This window comes from Arachis ipaensis, chromosome B10, assembly GCF_059453495.1.
Source record: "Arachis ipaensis isolate K30076 ecotype BB chromosome B10, ASM5945349v1, whole genome shotgun sequence".
Lineage (NCBI taxonomy): Eukaryota > Viridiplantae > Streptophyta > Magnoliopsida > Fabales > Fabaceae > Arachis > Arachis ipaensis.
In genome coordinates this window covers 59169042-59193885 of record NC_142435.1, presented here as the reverse complement: position 1 = coordinate 59193885, position 24844 = coordinate 59169042, and the positions used below count along the sequence as shown (strand labels likewise).

General features: G+C 35.9%; 3 non-coding genes and 1 pseudogene across 3 annotated transcripts; 1 reads left to right on the top strand and 3 right to left on the bottom strand.

The window, feature by feature from the left end:
- Positions 1-75: 75 nt before the first annotated feature.
- LOC110263971 (uncharacterized) lies at positions 76-3845 on the top strand (annotated as a pseudogene).
- Positions 3846-17386: 13541 nt separating this feature from the next.
- Positions 17387-17481, bottom strand: LOC148580208 (small nucleolar RNA R64/Z200 family). The gene has a single exon (XR_015899273.1). It is a non-coding gene; the product is annotated as a small nucleolar RNA R64/Z200 family (small nucleolar RNA).
- A 91-nt stretch (positions 17482-17572) lies between these two features.
- On the bottom strand, positions 17573-17655 carry LOC148580207 (small nucleolar RNA U54). The gene has a single exon (XR_015899259.1). It is a non-coding gene; the product is annotated as a small nucleolar RNA U54 (small nucleolar RNA).
- Positions 17656-17912: 257 nt separating this feature from the next.
- Positions 17913-17994, bottom strand: LOC148580206 (small nucleolar RNA Z199). Its single transcript, XR_015899265.1, has one exon. It is a non-coding gene; the product is annotated as a small nucleolar RNA Z199 (small nucleolar RNA).
- Between the last annotated feature and the right edge of the window lie 6850 nt (positions 17995-24844).

The following is a 24844-nucleotide window of genomic DNA, read 5'->3' as shown; positions in this document are numbered from 1 at the left end:
CTAATTTTGTGTGAAATATAACATGCTTTTTGAGTTATTTTCTCTAACTATTTGTTGTTAAATTCATTTACAGCAATGCCGAAGTGTAAACGGTTTACTAATCCCCTGAGATCAGCTCCTCTACCTGAAAATGGTTTTGATCAGTCTAACGACGAGGTATTTCACAATTCACCTACGGATATCTCACCACCTAATCATGATTCACCACCTAATCATGATTCAGCAATACAAAGCAATCCGAATAGTAATATGGATCATTCACTGCCTAACCAAGGATCCCAAGAACATACTAGGCCCTTTGGTGGACGTCAATCTTCTGAATATTGGACCGTGGAGACAGTAGGTATGGTGCATAATAAACTTAATTTCTCATGCTGAGTTGCTAAATAAGTGCTTTCTATATAAATGCAAATTTTTATATTTTAATCTTTATATATAATATATTTTTTTGTGCAATCTCTTGTATAAAAGTAAAAAAGTGATGCATTGATAGCTGAACATGTACTATGCCAATTTTTACAGGTCTAATGCTGATTATTTAGCTTTCTATGTGGCTATGGTTGAATAATATTAAAGTTTACTTATTTTGAGGCATATGATAAAGACTTCAATTGTACGGAAATGTTGCCCAAAATATTTTTAATAAAAATCTTAAAATATTTACCCAACTCCCGAGGCATAAAATGAAAATACGAAATAGTACTACTCCTATAATATTACTAGATGACAAAGTGATATGCATATGCATAGTTCTGGCTTTTGTGAAATCACATTATTTATCATCAAATCATCATGATCTTTTCCCTTTCAAATCCCCTTTTCGTTTTGTCCAAATTGTTATTTATTTATCTTCTCCTTGTAGTAATAATGAAAACTCGGTAGAAAAATAATGAGTGGTTGTCTGGTCAATATTGTAAATTGCTCTCTGTCTCTCTCTCTCTTTCTCAATTAGATGTCCATTTAATTAACTTTTTCGTTAGTCACTTTATAATTTAAATAATATAATGATCATATCCAATAATTAAGGTGGCTAAATTGCACTCTTAATTAAGTGATATCTCAATCCAATTAGGCCATTCGTAAGTAAGACTAACTTAATACAAGATTGTATTCCACTACTAAATCTTTTATGTTTTTCGGTCCACACTATATATATATATATGTACTTACCATTTCGATACACCGAAGGAGAAGGAGCGCCATTTCGATATCAGGAAGTTATTCCCATTTTGCTCCTTTTCCCTCTATAATATAGCTTATCATCGCTGCCACCCACAGAGTCGTTTTGTTTCCTTTTGTGGAATGCGAATGTAGTATTGCTCTACCACCTAGTGGGATCAATCGGCAGTGGCTCAATTTGTTTCATTGATCTGCAATTTTGAATTTGGATTCTGAATGTTTGTTTCTCTTCTTTTCATGGTATTCTTCTTTCTGTGATTATATCTAGATGCACCGTGCTTTCTAACATTCTTGTCTCTTTTAAAACTGGTGGTGTACATAGATCAGATTCCTTGTTTTCTTATTTATCAAGTTTTGCCTTTATTCTTTATTAATTGAGATTTTGATTGAGGGTTTTCTAGATTCTGACGAGTTGCATTTGTCGTTGTCCATGGTTCCATTTTTTCCTTGATGTAAAGATGATTTTTTAAATAATTTATTTATGTATTTTTATTCAGTGATATATAGTTTTCAATTTATTTATTTTTAGGATCTAATCCACAGCTGAACAGTGGTGCCCATATGATTTACACGAGTTGTTGATGAATTTGAAAATTTTCTTTTTTTCTTAAGGTGTACTCATATGAACTGCGAAATATTCTTGATTCTTGGAGAGTTTATTTTTATTTTTTAGGGGTACCTAACAAATGTTCTGTTGCAAACTTAGTCTTCTTTTACTCAAGTGATTTGTTTCTTTCTTGATCCTAGTGTCTAGGAGTGAAATTTTATTCTGTGATTTGTGTTGTCCTTTGTGTTACATGTGAATTCTTCATAATTGTTTAAAATTTAAAAGCTTTTAATTGTAAAATGTTTAAAAATTCTATTTTAAAAGTAAATATGTACTTACATATAATTAATTTTATATGCAAATACTTTGTGTTTAAATTTTTAATTTAGTTTAAAACTTTGGAAATAAAGGCACAGATGGAACTATTAAGACTAGAAGGCTAAAAGTTAAAGAAATGGATAACTTATCTAGAGATGAGCAAGTTGTTGTGAACTTTGAAGATCAACAAGCTATTGGAGAAGCCCAAGGTTTGCTTGCTGGATATCTAGGGACATTGGCAGTTGATTGTAAGTTATTTCCAATCAATTTCTCAAAGTGGTCAGGACCTTTAGGCATACCTCGATCTAGATTTGAAGAGTGTTTTAGTAACTTGCTGAAGGTATATATTTGAAATAATTAGTTTTACTAAATTCCTATTAAAATTTTCTATTGTTAATGATATCTTGTTATTTATGTATGATTCTTTTTTATAGCCAAAATTTCATTTCAAAATTTCTGAGGGCATTGCAAAGCGATATTGCAAATTGAGCCTTGCAAAAAAGTGGTCACAACATAGAATTAAGTTATGGAAAGAGTTCTATGATCCATGCATGAGTAGACAAGCACTCATTGATAATGTCTCAGTCGGCATCGACAGAGATCAATGGGCATCCTTTGTTCAGTATCGGTTTCTACCTTCTACAATGGTAACATGCTAAAATTTTCAAAATATAATATTAATACGTAATCACTTTTCTAATCTTCATTTTTCTTTTTTTATAGGAGATGTGTAGAGAAATAAGGAAGCCCGCAAGAAGCAAACAATTCCCCATACTGGTGGCTTGAAACCCATCTCAAGGAAAAGACATGAAATAGTATGAACCATCAATCATTTTTTGTTTTTACTACGTTAAGATATGCTCTTTAACTTTTTTTTTATATTCTTTTGTATAGTTTTTAGAAACTGGTTGAAAAATTAGCCGTGGAGAAATGTACATAGAAACTCATAAGAAGAGAGATGGGTCGTTTGTGACTGATGAAGCAAGGGATATAGCAGTAAGTTGTACTTTTTGGTCTATTTTAGTACAAAGTGTTACTTCAAAATCTGCCAAACCTTAATGTTATTTTGTTATATTTTTGTTGCTTAAATCTCAAATGCAAGAACAAATTGAAGTACTTATGACTCAAAATGAGAAAGATGAATCTGGACCATCTACAAATGATGCTATTGGCAAAGTGTTTGGGGAGGAGCATTCTGGTAGGGTGCGATGCATGGGAATGGGAGCAACACCTACTAATACTTTCAGAAATGGCAATCATCCTAGCCAGTTAGCTAATTCTTCAACTTCAATGTCATCTACTACCAATTACTCGCAAGCTGATTTTAAGCGTTTGGAGTCTAAATTTGATGGGACATTAGCTGCATTCAAGGCTTATTTTGTTGCTAAAGAAGGAAGAATTCCTGTTGAACTTACTAGTATATTTAACCATAGAACTCAGGTAAATTGCCATCTCTTGTCAAATCTATGTTGGACTAATATTTTTAAAAATTATGATAAATGATAACCGTTATATTATGCTAATGTTCTAGCATGGTATTAGTCTCGTATATTCTAACTTTTACATGCCTACTCTTACTAATTTGTTGTTCAAGTTTTTCACACAAGAAAAGGTTAATGCCTTTTTAACATTTTTTGTCTTTAAATTGTCGTTATAGTGTCATAGATGTGGCAATTTTTATGTTGACATTTCTATTTTTAATTTATTTTAGGCTAATGATGTTGAGAACGAACCTATTACACCGACAACAGGAAGAACATCATCAGGAGGAAGCAATGAAAATCGTGAAGACATTGTTTAGTATTACTTTAAAGATTGATTAGTTGTTTATTGTTGCACCTTTGTTAGGGTATTATGTTGCATTTTTTTATTAAACAAACTTATTCAAGTAGAGAACTCATTAGTGGTAGTTGTGAGTTTATATTATTTTAGCTTATTTAATTTTTAGGATTAGATATATAAAGACAGTGATGATTCAGATATTATACATTTTATTATAATATTAAAAAGTTATTATTTATTTTAATGGGTTATATTTTAGATTTATACTTTAAAGAATTTTATCTTATTAAATTTTGCATTCTAATAAATATTATATAAAATAAGAAAAAACTATATATATCATAGTGAAAATATTTTGGCATTACATTTTAAATTGTGGGAGTTTACAACTCCAACAAAAAAAAATCTTGTTTTAAGTTTACCATATTTGCGGGGGTTTAAAACCCCCACAACATGAATAAAAAATGCTGCAACACAAAACTGTTGGAAGTCTTCGGAAACCGACGCGATTTAGTTGAAACCCCCGCAAATAGCGGGGGACAAAAACCGCCGCAATTTGGATTTCAAAATTGCGTCGGTTCTGATAAAACCCCCGTAAAATATTGCAGCACACCTAACTGCGGGAGTTTATTAAACCGCTGTAATGCAATCTGCGGGGGTTAAAAACTGCCGCAAATTAGAAAAAAAAACCCCGCAAATTAGCGTGTTTTTTGTAGTGAGAAGAGTAAATTGCATGAAACTTAAAGTGCAAGAAATGTAAATTGCTTGAATAGTAAATGGATGTGGGAGCTGGGATTCAGAATTCAACAAAAGAATTTAAAGAGAAATTGATCAGAGAAGTAGAAGATGAAATAAGTTGCAGAGAATCTAAACAGAAAGGTAAAATTTGTTTAAAGAACAAAACAGAAAGTAAACTTAGCTCAATTGTGAAATCTAAAAAAGAAATTGAAGATCTCAGGAGATCAATGAGACTGGAAAGTAGAGCTAGATCTCAATTCCTTCCTTGATCAAATAGAAAAAGATTTGCAGAAGAAAGGAAGATGAAAGCAATAAATGAACTTCAGATTCAATTCTCAATTTATTGAATTATGCAGAAGAAAATCAAAGAGGGATTTCAGATCAAGAATTGAAACAGAATTCCTTCAATCTCAATCCAAAATTTAGAAACAGAAAGTAAGAAATGCAAAAGTAAAAACAAAGAGAAAGAGAACTCAGATCTCAATCCCAATTCCTCCAATTCAAAATGAAAACTAAAATTCAGCTCAAAGTAAAATTGAAAAGTGAGCAACAAGATACAACTAAAAATGAAAAGAAAAAAAGGTCCTCTACAAATCAAACTAAGTCCTATTTATACACTTTCTAATTTTTTATCTTCAGACTTTGGAGTAGGCTTTTTCAAATTGGTGAAGGATTTAATCCAAGGTGGCATTTTATTTAAATTGGGCTCAGGGATGTAAGAACCCTAATTTTCGAGTGCGTGAGATCTTTTCTGGAAGTATGGATTTCTCCAGAAGATCAGTTAGGGGAAAACCTTTGATATATCATCAAGTATCACCCTGATTTTCGAGTACGTGAGATCTTTTCTGGAAGTACGGATTTCTCCGGAAGATCAGTAAGGGGAATCCCTTTGATATATCATCAAGTATCTCAATCCTCATTGTCATTATGTCATCCTTAAACTAGAACCTTTTCCGAGGCAAGCTCGATAACGCGGTCACGAAGAACCTAGTTTTTGAACCGTATCGGTTAGGAGTTTTAATTCGGTTTTTCGTAAATAGTCTCAGTTTGACAAACCGGACTCGATTTATGAGAGAAGAGAGATAATATGATGATCTTATCATTATATTAGTATTATAAGCTTCTTGAATGATATTATAAGGTTACCTGGTCAGTTTTAGTTAAAAATAGAAAATCGGTTTAACTGGGTTAACAGTTTACTGGTGCAGCTTAGCACCAAAACTCTCTGATGATTTTAGCAATGCTAAGGTCTCATCATACATGTTCTATTCTCATAATAAATATGTTACTAGTTTCATTTATGCTAGTAGCTCAGAAAATATTTTTTTAGAGATGTTTTTACAAGTGTTCTGATACATTTAGTTTTAGTAGTTATACACCTGAGATATTTTAATATTATTTTAACCCACCTCCAAGCCAACCAATCACAACTCACCTTACACCCACAAGACCTCCAAGGCTGTCTCATTTCATCATTTTGGCCGAAAATAACAAGAGAGAAAAGAGAGAAACTTTCATGAACACTTAATCTTCAAAGCTTGATTTCTTCTGAACTAAAACTCAAATCAAAACTCCGATTTCACCAAAATGATCCTCTCTTCTTCCTCTACATAACCATGTAACTTATCAAGGCTAGAAATAAGTTGATATGGCTGTCTCCCTCCCTCTTCAATTAGGTTTTCAAGGAAACATGCTTAACCAAGTGTTTTCTTGATGTTCTTCCTTAGATCTCTTGCTTAGCTTAACTTGTGGGCCAAAGATCTTTGATTTCCTGCATGTTTAAGGTGAGGATAACCTTCCTAAGATGCTGTTGAAGTTCGTTTAGTTGATGGTTTAGAGTTTTAAAGTTGTTCTTGATGTGTTTTAGGAGGAAAAAGTGCTTTAAGAATACTTCAAAGAGTAACCGGATTTGGGGCAGCAAATCAAGGTAGGGTTTGACGAATTTGATCTTGATTGATTGTGTTTGAGTTGTGTGATTATGATATTGTTTGGCTGTGCTTGAAATTGATGATTTATATGAGTGATTCTTGGTGAAATTTTGCTGAAAATTTGATGAAATTTGATGATATTCAAGCTATGAAACATGTTCTTGAGTGCAGCTGGAAAAACGAATCCTAATCCTTAAATTGGGGTTCAATTTGTGTTGAAATTGTGTGGAAAAGATGGGGTTTTAGTGGCTGGGAATTTATTATAAATTTTGGTAAAAATCGGTTGCTGAAAAGACTGAAAAACGGGTAAAAACAGAGAAAAAATCTGAATAATATACGAAGAACAGGAAGAACAGTTTGAGTGTGATGAAGAACATTGAAGAACACCTTTTAGATCTTAGAAAGGGGCAAGGAAGTAAAATTTTTGGTGTTTAAGGGGTTATTTGGTAATTTCTGAAAGTTAGGGTGGTAAAAGTAGAAATATTAAAAGTTACGTGTGGTAAAAAGTGAATTTTAAAGGTTAAAAGTAAAAGGTAAGTTAATATTCGAAAATTAATGATAAAATAATAAATAATAATAAAATATTAAATAGTAATATTTAATTAAAAATAATATTTTAATAAAAATAATAAAATAATACGGAAAAGGCAGTTTTCTGTAAAAGCTTTAGAAAGACAACTTTAAGCGCAGAATCTCATAATTACCTTCATAAAACACTTAAGGAGTGGTAAGAACATATTAATGAGGCAAAGATAAAGGAAAGATAAAAAGTTAAATAAAAGATGAAAACCAAAGAAAAAGTCTGTAAAGTTTTAATGACAGAAAAACAGACAGAATTAGTGAACGAACTAGGGCAACATAGTTAGTCCTTGAGTTGCGACTAGGGTTATGTATTATATGAAAAGTTAAACTATTTCAGTATAGACTTAATGAACCTATACTTGGGACAGGCTAAGTATTCATACCGAAATTTACATAAGCTTTAAAATACATACGTTAAGCAGATAAATCATAGCAGAATAAAGTAACACAGAAAACAGAGTAAGCAGAGTAAAGTAAAGAGATAAAGAAAAAAAGAGTAATATAGATACAAAGGAAGGAGTAATTAGAGAAAAATAAAGAGATACAGAGAACAGAGTAACCAGAGCAGAGTAAAGAGATACAGAGAAAAGAGAAACCAGAACAGAGTAAAGAGATACAAAGAAAAAAGAGTAATATGATAAAGAGAAATGGTTTGAGCCAAGATATTGTAGAAGTGAAAGATGTAAAGTTTGTACAGTATTATTGAACAGAGAAAGAAAGAGGTACTGCATAAGAATGTGAAAGTGGTGATGAATAATGAGAATGATAATGAATGATGGTAATGAGAATGATTATGTGATGATCTGCTGTGTGAAGGCAGTCAGATAGATAGTGGTACAACCACAAAGCGTTTTCCAGTGCTACACAGCTATTGAGAGCTATACCTACAACTGATAACTTGGCATCACTTGCAGAGGATATTAATTCATACACGGCTAGAATGCCTCACCTGTAAGGCAAGGATTGCTTACAGAGGATATGATTTTATACACGGCTGGAATGCCATCACCTGTAAGGCAGAGTCTGCTTACAGAGGATATGACGCATACGTCAGTTAGTGAGAACTGTACCTATACTGACTGGAAAACCATACCCGGTTCAGCTGCTTCGAGTTACGTCGGGAGCGGGTAGAAACCGACAAATGATTACCTGCACTAGGGCTAGACATGCATCATACTTGGTTGCGCATTTCCTCTGTTATGATTGTTGTTTAAATATATGCTTTCTTTGTTTTGTTTTCTTGTATTCTTTTGTTTGTGTTTTGCTTTTTGTTTTTTCTTTTTCTCCATTTATCTGTATCTTCTGTTCACTACTTCTCGGTATTTTGCTATTCGTCTGCTAAACAACACGGAATTAATGAACATAACTAATAACCCCGGCCCTACTAAGAACTCCCCAGTTCTTACCCCTTCTCTCTTCTTTCCCCCTTCAGATGGAAGTAAGAGTACCTTACCGTAGTTCGTTGATGATGGTTCTACAAAGAGGATTCTGCTCTAGATAGTCTTCTGAGTCTAGGGTGAACCTCGTTCTCCATTTACATGTATATACTGTGAGACCAGCTAATGTCTGCACCCCGTTTGTACGTGAACTTTAACCTAAACCCTATGTACGAGACTCCTGCTGTATGGTTACTTGATGAGGTACCAGAGAGACGTCCTATGGCAATGTCTGATCGTGTAGAGGAGTAGCAGATGATGTTCTACCTTTTGATGATGTTCCACATGACTTGAGTTTTGAAGACCTAGAACGTACTTTCCCTCACTTTAGTAGTTTAGAGGGACTAAGTGAGTATAGAGTGTAGGCTAGCCTAGGTGCCAGCTTAGGGACCTCTTGAACAGGTCAGGACCTGGGATGTTTTATGTATGTATATGTATATAGTTATTATCTAGCTATATCTAGGGGTGTTCTAGCTAAAAGTTTATACTCTGATAAAAGATGGATCACCAAATGTTATCAACTGCTTGAAATGTATTTATGTGTGGTTGTTTATAACTATTTTATCTATTATCAGTTCTGAATTAATTATGAATGAATCTGTCTACTAACCCAAATGTTTTCAAAAATAATATACCTCGCAAATTAACTACACTTTTAACAACGAATCAGGCTCGTATGATAAATAATAGATACTAATTAGGAAAACAAATTGGTAGCGCTCGGTTTTCAGTATGATCTAGACATATTGAAAATTGGGTCGTTACAAGGGACACCTCCAGGGAAGCGCTCAGTTAACTCAAATAACGTAGTGCTCAATGGCCTTTTCCCAGGCTTCGAACAAAGCCTCAAGTTAAGCTTCATAGCGCTCAGTAAAATGAAGTAACGGAGCACCCTTTATGTTGGAGTGGAACTCCCACTTCGAGCCTTGGTGAAGCCTTTTTGCTAATTTCCTCATAAAGCATACTAGCGCTCAGTGAACTAAGTTCACGTAGCGCCCTTTGTGCGCAAGGTGAGGCTTCCTAGTTCGAGCCTTGGTGAGGCCACCTTTTGCTAATTTCCTTGCTTGTAGCGCTCCTTCATTCCTCCATGTGCTTGGTTTGAACCTTGGCTGCCCCCTTTTGCCAATTTCCTTTTATTCATAGCTTTGTTGTGTAGCGCCTTGCCCTCATTTCGAATCCTGGCTCCATCTTTCCTTGATATCACGCCTTGATTTCTTCATGGGGAGGCCACGAAAATGTTAACAAAGTTAACGTAGCGCTCCTTGTTTGAGCCCTGGTGCCTTGTCAAATTGGCACCCCTTTGAGTGCTCTGTTATGTGCACCAACGTAGCGCCATTGCTTCTTGGTTGGTGCTAGTGCTTTAGCGCTCAACTAGAGAGCGCTGCGCTCAATTAGTGAGCGCTTGGTCCTTGCTTCCTTGATGCGTGACGCTTTTGTGCCTTGGGTCACGCTTTTCAAAGCGTGGCCTAAGGTCCAAAGCGTGCTCTAAGGTTCTCTTTTCCTTTTTTTCATCATTTCTTCACCTACAAGAAATCAAAACTACCAATCAAAGCATCACCAAATTCACAAGGTTTATAAATCATTCAAAAACCAACTAATTCTAGCCTAAACCTTATGATTTTGTGTCAAATAAAGGATGGTTGACTGATTTAACATAACTATGCAACTCCACTCCAAATCACTTACTTATAATGCAAGAAGTGTATAAAACCCAATGAAATAAGTGCAAAATACTTGAAATGCTAGCATAAGATGACTTGTCCTCAGGTACTATAAAAGTTGTCTTATATGTATCTTCCTCTTTTACTGTAATCTGATAATATCCTGATTTCAAATCAAATTTTGGAAAGATATTTCTTTATTTAATCTTTTAATTAAATCGCTTTTATTTGGTAAGGGATACCTATTCCATTTTAGTACCTTGTTAGGAGGTTTATAATTGATAACTAATCTTGGAGCACCTCTTTTTATTTCAGATGCTTTCATCACATAGAAGCCTGTACAGCTCCAGGGTAATTTCGAAGGACTTATTGTCCCTTATCCAGATATTCTTGTATTTCTTTTTTACAATATTCTAAATATTATTTATTCATATGTATTGGTTTTGCTTTTGTTGGTATATCCTTTTCATTAAACCCATCTTCATATGGTAAAGATATTTCATGTAATTTCCTATGATGAAAAGCTTTGGGGTTTAGGCAACATAGTTCTTTTTTTTAATTTTTTCTTCAATTCTTTTTATTTTATTTTGTATTTCAGGAGTTTGTAATTGTTCTTCTATTCTTTTGTATATAACCTCTTGATTTAAATAGTTAATTTGTCTTGTTTTTCTTTCTATAACATTAATTTGGATTGGTAGGTGTTGTAAAATTCTTTCTTGGTTCGAATAGTTAATTTATTTTGTTTCTTTTTCTATAACATTAACATGGGTAGATAAATGTTGTAACATATTAAGTTCATGTTGTTTTGGCTTAGTGAGAAATTCAAAATGAACATGATGATTTGGAATGCGTAAGCAAGTTATTCCGTCGACGACGACATTAAAGGGATACAACAGTATAGTAAATGGATTTCCTAATATGACTTGATGAGATATATTAATTGCCAAAAAGAATGCAGTGGAAAAACATACTCGATTTTTATAGATTTTTACTTTGGATAATTTATAGTCTATAGTCATTTTCTAATTTTAAAACTTTTTCCGTAGTTTTTTCATAATATTTTGTAGGTATTAACCCTTCTTGTATACATTAACATCAGCTCCTGAATCTACCATAGCTATGAAATCAAATTTTTCTTCTCCTACAATTAAAGTTATCGTAGTGAACCACTTTTGGTTTACTAATAAGTTAGTATATTTATGTAATTTTCTGGACCCATGTTAATATAATTCTCCGGAATTATTATGTTACTAGTCTCTTCTGTTTTGCTAATACTATTTTGCAAAGTTTGTTCTTGAATTTTTATTATATTTTCTCCTTCTATTTTTAGTAATCTATAGTCCATATTAATATTTTGTTGTTTTAATTCTGAAACTTCTCTTTTTAAATTTTTTATCTCCTCTTTAAGAGAACTAAGAGAGACCTCTTCTTGTGGGTTTTTAAACTGATTATAGATTTCCTTTATTTCTATTGGTCTTATTTCCTGCTTACTTTGTTCTTCTTTTTTAACTAATTCAGCTAATTGATTTATGAATTTGTCTCTTAATGGGGGAAGGGGGTATCTTCTAACCTGTCAATTATTTTTATTAGTGTAGAAGTCTGTTCTCTAGTCAAAATATTTACAGTTTTCTCACAATTTCTAGAGTTACATAATCCTATTCCAAAACAATTATTCTGCTCATCTTTTTTAGTATTTTCTTCTGGGCTTTCTTCTTCTGACATAAGGTCCAATTGTTGTATAAAATAATCTTCAGTTTCAGAAGAGTCCTCAAAAATTGATTCTTCTTCTGATTTTGAGTTGATTAATATAGCTGTTAAAGCATGTTTAATTTCTTTATTTTCTATTTTACTTATTATTTGTTCTGTTGTATACTTATTAGCATAATGTCCTTGTTTTTTATAATTCCAACATGTTACTTGTTTTTTCTTACTAGAAGATTTACGTTTTCCTTTAGGGGTTTTATAGACTTTTTTATAACGTTTCTGTTCATAATAAAGGGGTTTATCTATATTATATTTAGGTTTTTTATAGAATTTTTTCTTTTTATTCCATATTGATAACAAAATATTCCAAGTTCTCTTTTCCCCGTGATAGTTTTTTGTTTTATTTTTTGTTGTATCTTGGTATCTGTGCATACTTCTATACTTGTTTGTACTATTATGTTATGTAATTGTCCAAAAGTTAATGAGTTATAGGGAATCTGAGTCCCAAACTGTGTTTGTAGTTTTTGTAATACTTTTTCAGAGAATAATTTTGGTAAAGCTGCTACGAATCTTTCTTTTCAGAAAGGTGCATGTGCATCATCTCTTATGATAACTTTTGACATAAAGACATCTTTATACCATCTATAATCAGACATGGTTGGACATCTTAAATTCTTTAATTGGGTTTCTATCCTATCTTTAAAAGTACTTGGATCTCCTACAAAATTTTTAATAATGGTATATATCAATGTGCATGTAGCATCTGGTGGCTGATCTTCTTGTTTAATGCTATTAATAATTAATTTTTTTCTTGGATGCTGAGAAAATTATCCCACCAGTCTTTTAATTATCCTGTAAATCCTTGGTTTAACATAATTGCTGCTTCTTTATTGGAAGCTTTTCTCATTTTATAAGCAGTTGTAGCCATAGTCATATTACACATTTGATCTAAAATGGCTTCTTTACTTAATCTATCTATATTCTATTCTACTAAGTCTGACCCTATGAAACTATTTTGTACTAACTGTGTTATTTCTTCTAAGCCTACATCTACTGGTGATGGTCTAGAATAATAATTTCTTGTTTTAGGATAATCTCTTTTATGAGATATTTTATTTATTTCTAACTCTTCTTCCTTTTTTAATGTATTAATCGTCATTTTTTCCAGACTAATACTTCTAAGTTTTTCTTTTAATTCTTCAACTTTTGCTTCTACTTTAGATTTTAAACTAATATTATCTAAGCTTTGTAATTTATATATAGGTTTTTCTATAGTTTGTCTACTTTAATGTTTTTTTTCCATATTTTTCATTATATCTAGCATGGTATTAGTAAAGTTTAATTGTTGATGTAATTTCTTAATATCTCTTTTTTCTATGTTTCCTTCTGCATTGCTATCTTTATAAGGTGTTGCTTCCACTTCTAAATCTTTTCCAACTAGTATTTTAATAGTTTCTTTAGGAGGATATTCAGATTCTATTATTGATCCTGAACTAATTTTTCATACAACAGTTGGTTTTGTTAATGGACATAATTTTTTGTTGTTTTCAAAATAATAATTAACATACCAGTCAAAGAAATATAAATTAATTCTATTTTCTTTCATAAAATCATAGAATAATTCTCTTAGTCTAATAACTTCATTTTCAAAATAGTTAGTAAAATACCAATCTCTTAACGGTTTATTATAATCAGCATTAAAATCTTGTTTTATCCATTCTTTATCAATCTTAAATGGTTCTTCCTTGATAACTACTAAGAATACTTGTGATTCCATTGGGTCGTAATCTGAAGGTGCTTTATATACCGGAGTGGCTATATGAGGCGTTATATTATTAATTCCTATAATATTATCCATATTTCCTATTGACGAATTATCTATAGAGTTTCTATGACTAATAGATTCAACACTATCAGGAATTCTTAGTGATTAGAATCTATTCATCCTAATTCTAATATCTGGTCCTTCTTTTATTATTTCTCTTAATATGGTGTTTTCTATTTGTGGTTCTCCAATAATATAAGGTATTACCCATTCCTCTGGAATTTTGCTTAATAATTCCTCTTGTCTTGGCTTTCTATGGTTTTGTATATGAGATCTTTTAAGATTTACATGGATAATTATCGTTTCTACTTTTGAGGATTGTTTTAATTAGGGGCGTTCATGGTTTGGTTAATCCAAAATCCAAACCAGTTTTTTGGTTAACCAAAAATATAGTATTGGTTAATTAACCAAATTGATTTTACATGATGAAATCGGTTATTAACCGGTTAGTGGAATTCAAAACGGGTTTTTAACCGGTTATTAAAATAAAAATCGGTTTTTTAAAAAAATAACCGGTTTTTATATAAAAAACCGGTTTTTGCATCAAAAAATTGGTTTTTGTACCAAAAAACTGGTTTTCGTATCAAAAAACTGGTTTTTGTACTAAAAAATTGGTTTTTATACCATAAAATTGGTTTTTACATGTAAAAATAGATTTTTACACAAAAAATAATATTTTTACATATAAAACCCAAATTTTTACACAAAAAACCGGTTTTTGTCCCAAAAACCGGTTTTTATACTAAAAATTAGTTTTTATACCATAAAATTGATTTTACATGTAAAAATAGATTTTTACACAAAAATTAATATTTTTACATACAAAAACCCAAAATTTTAAACCTTTTTTTAATTGAATTTTTTTAATCTAATTTTTTCTTTCTAAATGATACGAGTAACATTTGTAAATAATGAAGTCCCTTCCATTGCTTTCGTTCCTTTTTCTTTCTTATCTCTTTTCAGTATTTTCTATAAATAATTTTTTCTCTTTCTCTCTCTCTCCTCTTCTCTTTCTTTTCTCTCTCTTTTTCTCTCTCTCCCATTTTTTTCTCTCCTCCTCTCTTTCTCTTCTCTCTCTCCCCCTCAACTCTATCTATCTCTCTCTCTCCCCTTCCCCTCTTTCTCCCCCTCCCCTTTCGTTCTCTCTATCCTTCTCTCCCTCTCTCTCCCCCTCCCTCTTTCTCTCTCCCCTCCTCTCCCTCTCTCCTTCTCTCTCTCCTCTTCTCTTTTCTCTCTCTCCTTCTCTTTTTTTGTCTCTATTTCCTTCTCTCTCCCCATCCTCTCTCTCTCTCCCCTCTCTCTTTCCCTCTCTTTGTCCTCTTTCTTTTCCTCTTTCTCTCTTTTCTTCTTCTCTCTCTTATCCTTCTTCTCTCTTCTTATCTCTCTCCTTTTTTTCTTTCTCCTCCTCTATCTTCGCCTCCTCTCTCTTCTCTCTCGCTTTAGAGAGAAGACGAGAAAAGAGATAGAAGAGGGATAGAGATTGAGAGAAGGTTGAGAGAGAAAGAGAAAAGAGAGAGTAAGAAAAGAAAGAGGAGAAGGAGAGAAAAGGAAGAGAGGAAGAGGAGGATAGAGAGAAAGAAGAAAAGGAAAGAGAGATGAGCGAGAGAGAGAAAGAGAGAAAAGAAAAAAAAGAGAGAGAGAAAGAGAGGGGAGGTAAAGAAGAGAGAGAAGAAGGAGAGGGGAGAGAGAGAGAGAGAGAAAGAGAGAGAGAGGGGAAAAGAGAGGAGAAAGGAGAGAGATACGGGAGAGAGAGAAGGAGAGGAGAGGAGAGAGAGAGATAGGAGGGGAGAGAGAGGAGGAGGATAGATAGAAAAAGGGGAGAGATGATTAGAGAGAGGAAGAGAGAGAACGGAGGGGGAGAAAGAGGGCAAGGAAAGAGAGAAAGATGAAGTGAGAGAGCGGAGAGAAGGAGAGAGAGAGATAGAGAGAGGAGGAGAGAAAGAGAGAGGGAGAGAGAGAAAGAGGGAAGGGGAGAGAGAGGGAGAGAAGGATAGAGAGACAAGGGAGAGAGAAAGAAAGACGAGGTGGAGAGAGAGAAAGAGAGATAGAGAGAGAGATAGAGAGAGAGAGAGGAAGAAAGGGAAAGAGAGATAGGGAGAGAGAGGAGGAGAGAAAGAGGGAAAAAGGAAAGAGAGAGAGAGAAAAGCAGAGAGAGAGGGAAAGGAGAGAGGAGATAAAGAGAAAAATGAGTTAGAGAGAAGGGAGAGAGAGATAGGGGGAAGGAAAGGGGAGAGAGAGGGAAAAGAGAGAGAAATAGGGGAAAAAGAAGAGAGAGAAAGGGAGAGAGAATAGAGAGAAAAAGAGAGAGAGGATAGGGAGAGAGAAAAGGAGAGGAGAAAGAGGAAAATGAGAGAGAGAGGGGAGGGAGAGTAGGGAAAAAGAGAGATAGGAGGAGACAGAGAAGGGAGAGAAAGAGGAGAGAGAGACAAAGAGAGAGAAAGAAGGGAGGGAGAGAGAAAAAGAGAGGAAGGGGGAGAGGGAGGGAAAGAGAAAGGGAGAGAGAGAGAGAGAGAGAGAGAGAGAGAGAAAGAGTATGTAATTTGGTTTTGAAATTAGGTTTTGATTTTAATTTGGTTTTGGTTTTGGTTAACCGGTTAAAAACCGGTTTTTTTAATTTGGTTTTGGTTAACCAATTCTAAAAAATATGGATATGGTTTTTAAATTGTTTCATTAAACTGGTTAACCAAAATGTGGTTATGATTTTTTAACCGGTTAACCACATTTTAGTTTTTTTATGAACACCCCTAGTTTTAATGCCTTAAAGTTATAATTAACCTTAGTTATTTTATAATATATCCTATATATTATTTCAAATGGATCATATTTTTCATTTATAATTTTCTCATCAGATCGGACCTGCAATTTTAAAACTTGCCAAGTGTATTCATTTTTTAAATTCATAGCATAATTCGGTTAACAATTGAAGAAAACTAATCCATCATGACAGTTACTTTCTAATATTCCTATTAATGAATCACTAAAATTTTGAAATTTGGTGTCTCTTAAGGTCAATAATATAAAAAGATTTATTCCAATTCTAAAATTAGGTTTTATTGCTACTTTTATTAATCCTATATGGATGAAGTTATATCCTTTGTTACTATGTTCTTTTAGCTTATCTTCTTCTAAGATGGTAATAGTCCTATTACTACTTGTTCCTGGTTTACAGTACTCTAACATATGAATTTCATAGTCTCTTCCTTCCCAGAAATTACTTTTTTATATACTTCATCTTTATCTATTATAAGTATATTCCGATTATGAAAACTTTCCTCTAACTTAGCTACTTTTAACTCATTTTTAGTTCCAGAGGTGGATGCTTCACCATTATCTATTTTTACTACTAAAAAATTATTTTTTCCTAGATTTAAACTACTCATCGTTCTCAATAAACTAGCCATTTTATGGTTAGAACGTTGTGAGTTACAGAACCACCCTCGTTAACCAACGGAATCACTGCCTCACTAGGACTTACAACCGGGACCACGATCTAGGCTGATCAACGTATTAACAGTTCTCACTGCTACTTCAAAGTTTTAACTATAAAACTTTTAGTTAAATTTCATTTAGGCTAACCAAGCACAAACTTGTCAAGCCCCTTGCAAATCTCCTTTGGCGTTGGAAAACTATTCCCAATATGATCAAACACTTACAGGCCAAACTTTTGAAAAACACCTACAGCTCCAATTCTGCTCAGTGAAGAATTATCATTCTCATTGACTTTTGAAAAATTTCTAAAGTCTGACATGTGAATTTTATTCTTAGTTCGTCACAATAGAACATGAATATATTATTCACTTTCAGCTGAAAATTTCAACAAAACAAAAAAAAAATCAACAATTGTGGTTATAACAATATAGCAAATTAGCAGTAGCTCTCATATGCAATAAAATTTCTACTCATACATTAAATCGGAATAGCATATACTACAATTTATGCAAGAAATCACAGAGAAACCACTAATTGAAGGTTCAGAATAGTTGAATTTGAGATGTAAAATTCAAAACCCTAAGATTTGGGAAAAAAGGGAAATGCGTTGTTATTTTGCTAATAGAGATCAGAGATTGGAAAAAGATGTCGGTCACATAATTCAAAAACATGAACCAATAGAAAAATCATCATGTCTCTTAGCTTTCAATTCATGAAAACAAAATTAAAAAAAACAAAAATAGAAAAAAGAAGCTGAATAGGAGAAACAGAAAGGTACGAGTGAATCATCACAGACTTAAATACAGGTAATCATGGATTGAATCCATTTCATATTGTTGGAGTTTTATTTTCTCATCACTTGATTGAAAACAAACACACGATTAAGAAAGAAGCAAAATAGAGTAACCTAACGAAGATGAATGGTAAGAGTAGGGGATCTAACACAAAAAAATTGAGGAATGAAACGAGCATAACCTGGAGGCAGTGACTATAACCAGATGTTGCATCAGTTTATAAAGAGAATTTCATTGGCATGACATTGAGGAAGTCAGATCAAGATGGTGATGAGACGATTTGCAAACTCAGACGCGCCAACGCCGCCGAGATCTCAAAGACGAAGGCGACGACACCGAGACCTCAGAAGACAACGGCGATGAGACCTTAGGAGACGGCACTATAATCAGGAGATGACGAAGATGGCGCTGCAATGAAAAGATGACAAAGATGGCACTGCAACAAAGAAGACGGTGCTGTGCTTCCAGCGGGTAACTAATAAACCCATATTTCATGAGTTCTTTTGTGCTTAATTAGAGTGATTTATTCAACTCTTCACCTACTTATTCACATTAATTGCATGGTTTTACTTTCCCTTCCTTATTATGTCATGTTGTGAAAAACATGTTTCCTAAGCTTTAAAAATTAATTATTCTAATTACCTTTATTTCCATTTGATGCCGTGATTAGTGTGTTGAGTAGTTTCAGATTTTCTAAGGCAGAATGGCTTAAAGGATGAAAAAGGGAATATACTAAAATGGAAGGAGAAAGCAAAATGGAGCTTTAAAGAAACTGGTATCCATGCGATCGCGTGGATGACGCGATTGCGTGCCAAGCACGAATCAGCAGCGACGCGGTCACATGACTGACGCGACCGTGCACCTTAAGCAGAATGCACATGACGCGGTCGCATGACTGACGCGACCGCGTGGCAAGGAAAAGCTCCAAATGACGCGACCGCATGACCCACGCGGACGCGTGACAGAGGCCACGCACCAGAAATTACAGAATACGCCCCCAGCAAATTCTGAAGCCCTTTTTGGCCCAGATCCAAGTACAGACAGCATAGACCAGAGGTAATAAAGTGTGGGAATACACCCATTCAAGGGAGCTCGCGTATTTTCACCTTTCAATGATTTAGATTTAGTGGAGAGGGAGATCTTCCCTCTCTCTTTTAGGATTTAGGATTTTTTCTTGTTCTAAGAGTAACTCTGGATCCCAGGTTTAATGTTGTTTTAGTATTACTTCTGTTTATTTATTCCAACATTTGAATTGATTATTATAATTTGATTTATGAATTCTCACATGTTACAGATTGTTATTTGAATTAATGATAATTGAGGTATTTTCAGTTTATGACTGTTCTCTTTGATTTAAGTTACCATTTCTTCCCATCTAAGGATCTCTTTATCATTCCAGCAATTTTACTTTTCCCCTTTTGGTTTTGGTTAAGAATTCAGTAACTCAACAGTTATTAAACTCAACATAATTGATAATCGTTACCTTGCTAATTGAGTTGAACTTAATTAATCCCAACCTTTTCTTAGGAAATAATTAGGATTCAAAGGTCAATTTAATTAGTCCCTTGACTTTCCTTTGCTTTGGTAAGGGTTGACCAAGTGGAATTAAGATACAACTTTCATTATTGTTGAGAAGGATAACTAAGTTGGACTTCTAATTTCCTTATCTTGCCAAAAGTTGTTTTACAGTTATTATTTATTTTTACTTGCTATTTAATTCACTCGTCATTTAATTTACTTGCTTCTCACCTTCTAAACCCCGATTACAACCTTTATAGCCAATAATAAGAACATACTTCCTCGCAGTTCCTTGAGAAGACGACCCGAGATTTGAATACTCGGTTAACAATTTTTAAGGGGTTTGTTACTTGTGACACCCAACACGTTTGTACGAAGGGATTTTTGCCGGTTTAGAAACTATATCTACAACGCAACCGTTTCTATGAATTTCTTTACTGGCAGAAAACCCGACGTCAAAATGGCGCCGTTGCCGGGAAACTGCTAACGTGTGCCTTATTATTGGTTATTGTAAATATTTTTCTTTTGCTTGTTTATTTATTGTTGTTTTTCTTTTTTCTCTTTATTTGCTACTATGAACTCTCACCCCTCTTGCTTTGAGTTTGGTTCTAATATTGTTAAAGGAAATAGAAGTTATAGCAGGAATGTGCATCAAGGTCAGACCAATCAAGGATGGATGGAGCCAAGAGGATCTAATCAACCCTTTAGGCAGCAACACCCTCCGAGATATCCTGGACAAAGACCATTCTACCGTGCATACCCAGCTGTAAGACATGGTGGACAACCTTGTAACTACCAACAAGCCCCACCCTGTGCATATGAACCATCCTTTTAACATAACCTCAAACCACCACACTCACAAGCTTCTCTTCACCATTCTCCATCATATGAGCATTCCTTACCCCAATACCAATCCAATCATTCCCAATCATCACCACTTTCCTTTGTATCATGTCCAAGTCTGGCAAACCGCGAAGCAAAGGATCGCCTAAAAGAAACAGTAACTAAATTTCAAACAACCATTCAACAATTGGAGCAAGCACTAATTCAATGGGCCACTAGGCGCTCAAATATACAAGGATCAACCACAGCTCCATGTGGACAGCCCGATGAAGAGCGTACCATGAAAGAAATACTAGAGACTCCAGTGGACAAGACAGAAAATGAATTCGTACTTGAACAAGTGGAAGAAGCTGTCATTGTTCAAGGAGAAGAATTGGTTGAAGATCTAGGCGATGCTGAACTTCCTTGGGAATACAAAATTGAGGAATACTCCATCCGAGATACCATAGTTGATGCTAAGGAGGATACCGTACAATCTCCAAGGCAAGTCGTTTACAAAGAATCAGACGGAATAATCCAAGAAGCAAATTTCCTTGATGATGATAGTCACAAGTCTAGTTCTCCTAGTGATGAACTTGCGTCCGCAAGTGAATTCTCTGAGATTGAAGAATCTTCCCTAAGTGAATATGAAGAAGATGCGGAGGTAGATTTTTCTCAACCTCCAATCTATGACTCGAGTGATGAGGAAGACATTGAAGACTTTGACCAGGATACAGATACAATTGAAAATATTTGCAAGGAAGTGGAAGAATTCACAGAATAACACAAGGAAACGGAACTCGCAGAACCACCAAAAACACCTATCCCAAGGCCATTACCACCCAATACAAGCTTCAAGTGGGTACAATCCTTAACTTATAATTTTACTTATTCACTTGAATATGGTTTGCTTGAAACAGATGGCCAGCTTAGAGCTCTCTACGGCTTTAAGAGTAAGAGGGAAATGGCTCGTATTCAGAGCTGGTGCACCAGGTTCAATAAGGTTCCACGCTTCACTTCGAAGTACACAGATTGCTATCGTGCTCAATTGCATGGATCACGGAGAACGTTTGGTCGCCACGGTGAGATTCTACTCTTTAACCCGCCCGAATGGAAACTTACAAATCAAAACGAAGGCGGATCTAAAAACACAGCTTGGGATCATGGATTATGTTCTGACATTCGTCATCCCGGGAGGCTGGATATCTGTTTAAAGCTGCACAGAAGCTTTACATGCCTAGTTTGGGACCCCGGAGGCTATTGGCATTCCAAGCACTGGTGGAAATTTTTGGACGAATTTAAACACAAGCCACCATAACAGGGTACTCTTCCAATGTCCAACTTAAGGACTTTAACTAAAAGTGCTAGGTGGGAGACAACCCACCATGGTATGGTCGCTTCTTTTTCAATTTATTTCTTGTTAATTGCTTTCATTTTTCCTTTTTCATTTTAATTTATTAAACCTGGAATCATGCATAAGCATCCATGATAGTCATTGCATTCTTCACTTTTCATGCATATAAAAAAAAGGTTTGCATGACGCGACCGCATGCCCCATGCGATCGCGTCATATCGCGAAAAACACCACCCATGCAGCCGCGTGACCCACGCGGCCGCGTGATATATATATCGGCGTAAGGATCCAACGAACAGAAAGTTGGGCTGGAATCGTGCGGCCCTTGTGCGTTTCGCACAAATTAGCCCACGCGATCGCATGCCCCATGCGATCGCGTCACTTACCCAATACCAATCCCACGCGACCGCGTGAGCGACGCGATCGCGTCGCATGGATTGCACATCACCCCAAAAGGAGACAGAGAGTTGCGCTAAAACGGCGCTGGAGTCGTGCGTTTAGCACGACTTCCAGCGACGCGATCGCACAACCCATGCGATCGCGTCACCCTTCTTTCCCCCACTCATGCGATCGCGCACCCCACGCGATTGCGTCACTCCCATTCTCGTCCCAACCACGTGACCGCGTGCCCCACGCGGCCGCGTGGATTGGAAAATATAACCCCCCAGCCCGCGAACCCTATCAGTCGCGCAACCCCCACCTCCCACCCCTATCTTCTTCCTCCAACACTTAACCTAAACCCTTTCTCCGCCACCAACCCCCTCCGCCGCCACCGCGACACCATGCACCACCACCGCACCGGACGCCGCGGCAGCCACCTTCTTCCCTGTTCCACCCCTTCCGCTTACCAGGTTCCGCAACACGCAACCCTTTTTATCCGTTCGTCGCTTTTCTATTTTTATTCCGTTTATGTTCATGATTAGGATAGTTAGACTTGCATGTTGTAGTGGATTTTCAGGTTGTTAGGTAGCTTAGGCTGTGGTTAGTGGATCTAGGTCTGTTTACTTGCACTGTTCTTACTTCTGTTTAATCATATGTGCAAATCTGTTGCTGCTATAATCATGATTCATATGCTGCTTTCTTGTATATTGCTGCTGTTTACATTGAGTTTTTATGTTTATTTTATATTTATGTACATGCAGCTTGATTTTTTTATTTCATATGAACTGATTAAATTGCTGTTTATTTTTCGGGACAATCCAAACCATTATATGAATGCTATGGCAGACTTTCTTATCCTTTTTGATTTCTTGGTTCATAAACTACTTGTTCAATTATGAGTACTTCTATTCTTACCTATAAATCCTTGTTATATGGTTTTTTCTATGCCACTTACTTTAACCCGCACTTTACTAACTCACTGTTTTTCATTTACTAATTTCTTTTTCAAATCCTAACCATACTATCCCTTTAGGTCTCTTTTCTGATTATTTTCACTTTCCTCTAACTTTCTAACCATGGCATATTGCTTATTTTCTTTCCATTTAACATTTATTCAATCACAATTCAATTACTCATTTTCCTTATTCTATTTCTCCCTTACCGCTTTGAGTTTCCTTTGTTTACTTGCCTATTTGCTTTCCTATTTTTTTTATCCATTCCTGATTTTCTGTTTTTCAGGATGTCTGCCTCACACAGGAAAGGTAAAGGCAAGGCCACCGGCAAGCGCAAGAGAGGAGATTCCTCCCAATCCATCATTGCTCTAATGCACGATTCATCATGGCGGGAGAAGAACTTCACACCGCAGGAGAAAGCTAACCAGCTGCTTCCTGCAAATGATCCTATAAAGTTTGCAAACCGGTACTGTGAACTGAAGTACCCGGCTTTTGCAAACTCCATAAATCTATACCTGGAACGTACCTTGAAGATTCCAGAGGCCCTCCAGCAGTACACTACTGAGCAAATCAAGCAAAGGGGCTGGTTCTTTCTGGAGAGACCACTGACAGAGGTCAATGCATCTTGGGTACAGAAATTCTATTGCAACTACTACCTTACTACCCTAGATGCAGTGAACCTGAGGGGAAAGCAAATTTTGGTCACAGAAGAGGCCATAGAGACCATTCTCCAGCTCCAAGCCAAGTCCGATAAGCCAGATGGTTTTGCACAGGCTGAGGAGGACATGGGCCAGATGCAGTTTAACTGGGATGCCGTAAAGGCACGGATAGCTCTCGACCCTGCTGTTCCTTAGGAGATGGGTCAGAACACCACTATGACTAGAGGGATCAAGAGAGTGTACTTAAATGATGAGGCTCGGCTATGGCATCAGATCTTGAGTAATTTTGTGATGCCGAGTACTCATGAGACGGAGATCCCGGTTACCATGATCACCCTCCTTTGGTGTGTGCTGGAGGGTAAGGACATATACTTACCTCGTTTTATCCGGCATTATATGGCCAGGGCCCACGTACGAGGCACCCTCCCCTTTCCTTACCTGGTTACACGGCTAGGCCGTCAGGCTTATGTACCTTAGGAGGATGCCGATGAGAGACCACCAGCAGCGGACTGCAGGAAGATCATCCCGCACAGCAGGAACTTCCTTGCTTTGGGCTACAGACCACCACCTGTCACTGCTACTGATGAGACAGCCCCTCCGTCTACTAGACCCTCTTCATCCACAACTACCCCAGCTGCCCCTGCTGCCACCACTGGACCTCCACCCACCTCTGAGCCGGTCTATCACCTCGTGCACCGTTTATTCCGCCAGCTTGATCAGATGGAGCACCGTAACAGGCGCCGGTATGAGAGATTAGAGCGCCGCAGCAGGCGACGCTATTCCCATCTGAAGCTGATGATCAGACAGGGCGCCGACATCCCCTCCGAGCCCGACACCCCTTCAGAGCCATCAGAGGATAAGCACGAGGAGGAGGATGAGCACGAGGAGGAGCCTCATTCCCAGGCGGAGACTCATTAGCAGGCAGCCACAGAGCAGGCTGCCCCGCATCAGGAGGTTATGCCCCAGATAGAGGCTGCAGATCCGGAGATCCCGCTCCAGTCCGTCCCACCTCCACAGCAGCCAGACCCTCAGCCCACCACCGCCACGGAGACCCCAGCTACCATCCCTACCATTGATGACACTCCTTCACACCAGGCTTGATTGAGCATCGAGGACGATGCTTCATTTCAAATGTGGGGAGGTCGCCATCTCTGGCGTTTATTTTGGTGAACCACTACATACTTTTTCTTTTATTTTGGATATTTTTTCTGTATTTTCCTCTTTTTCTTTTACT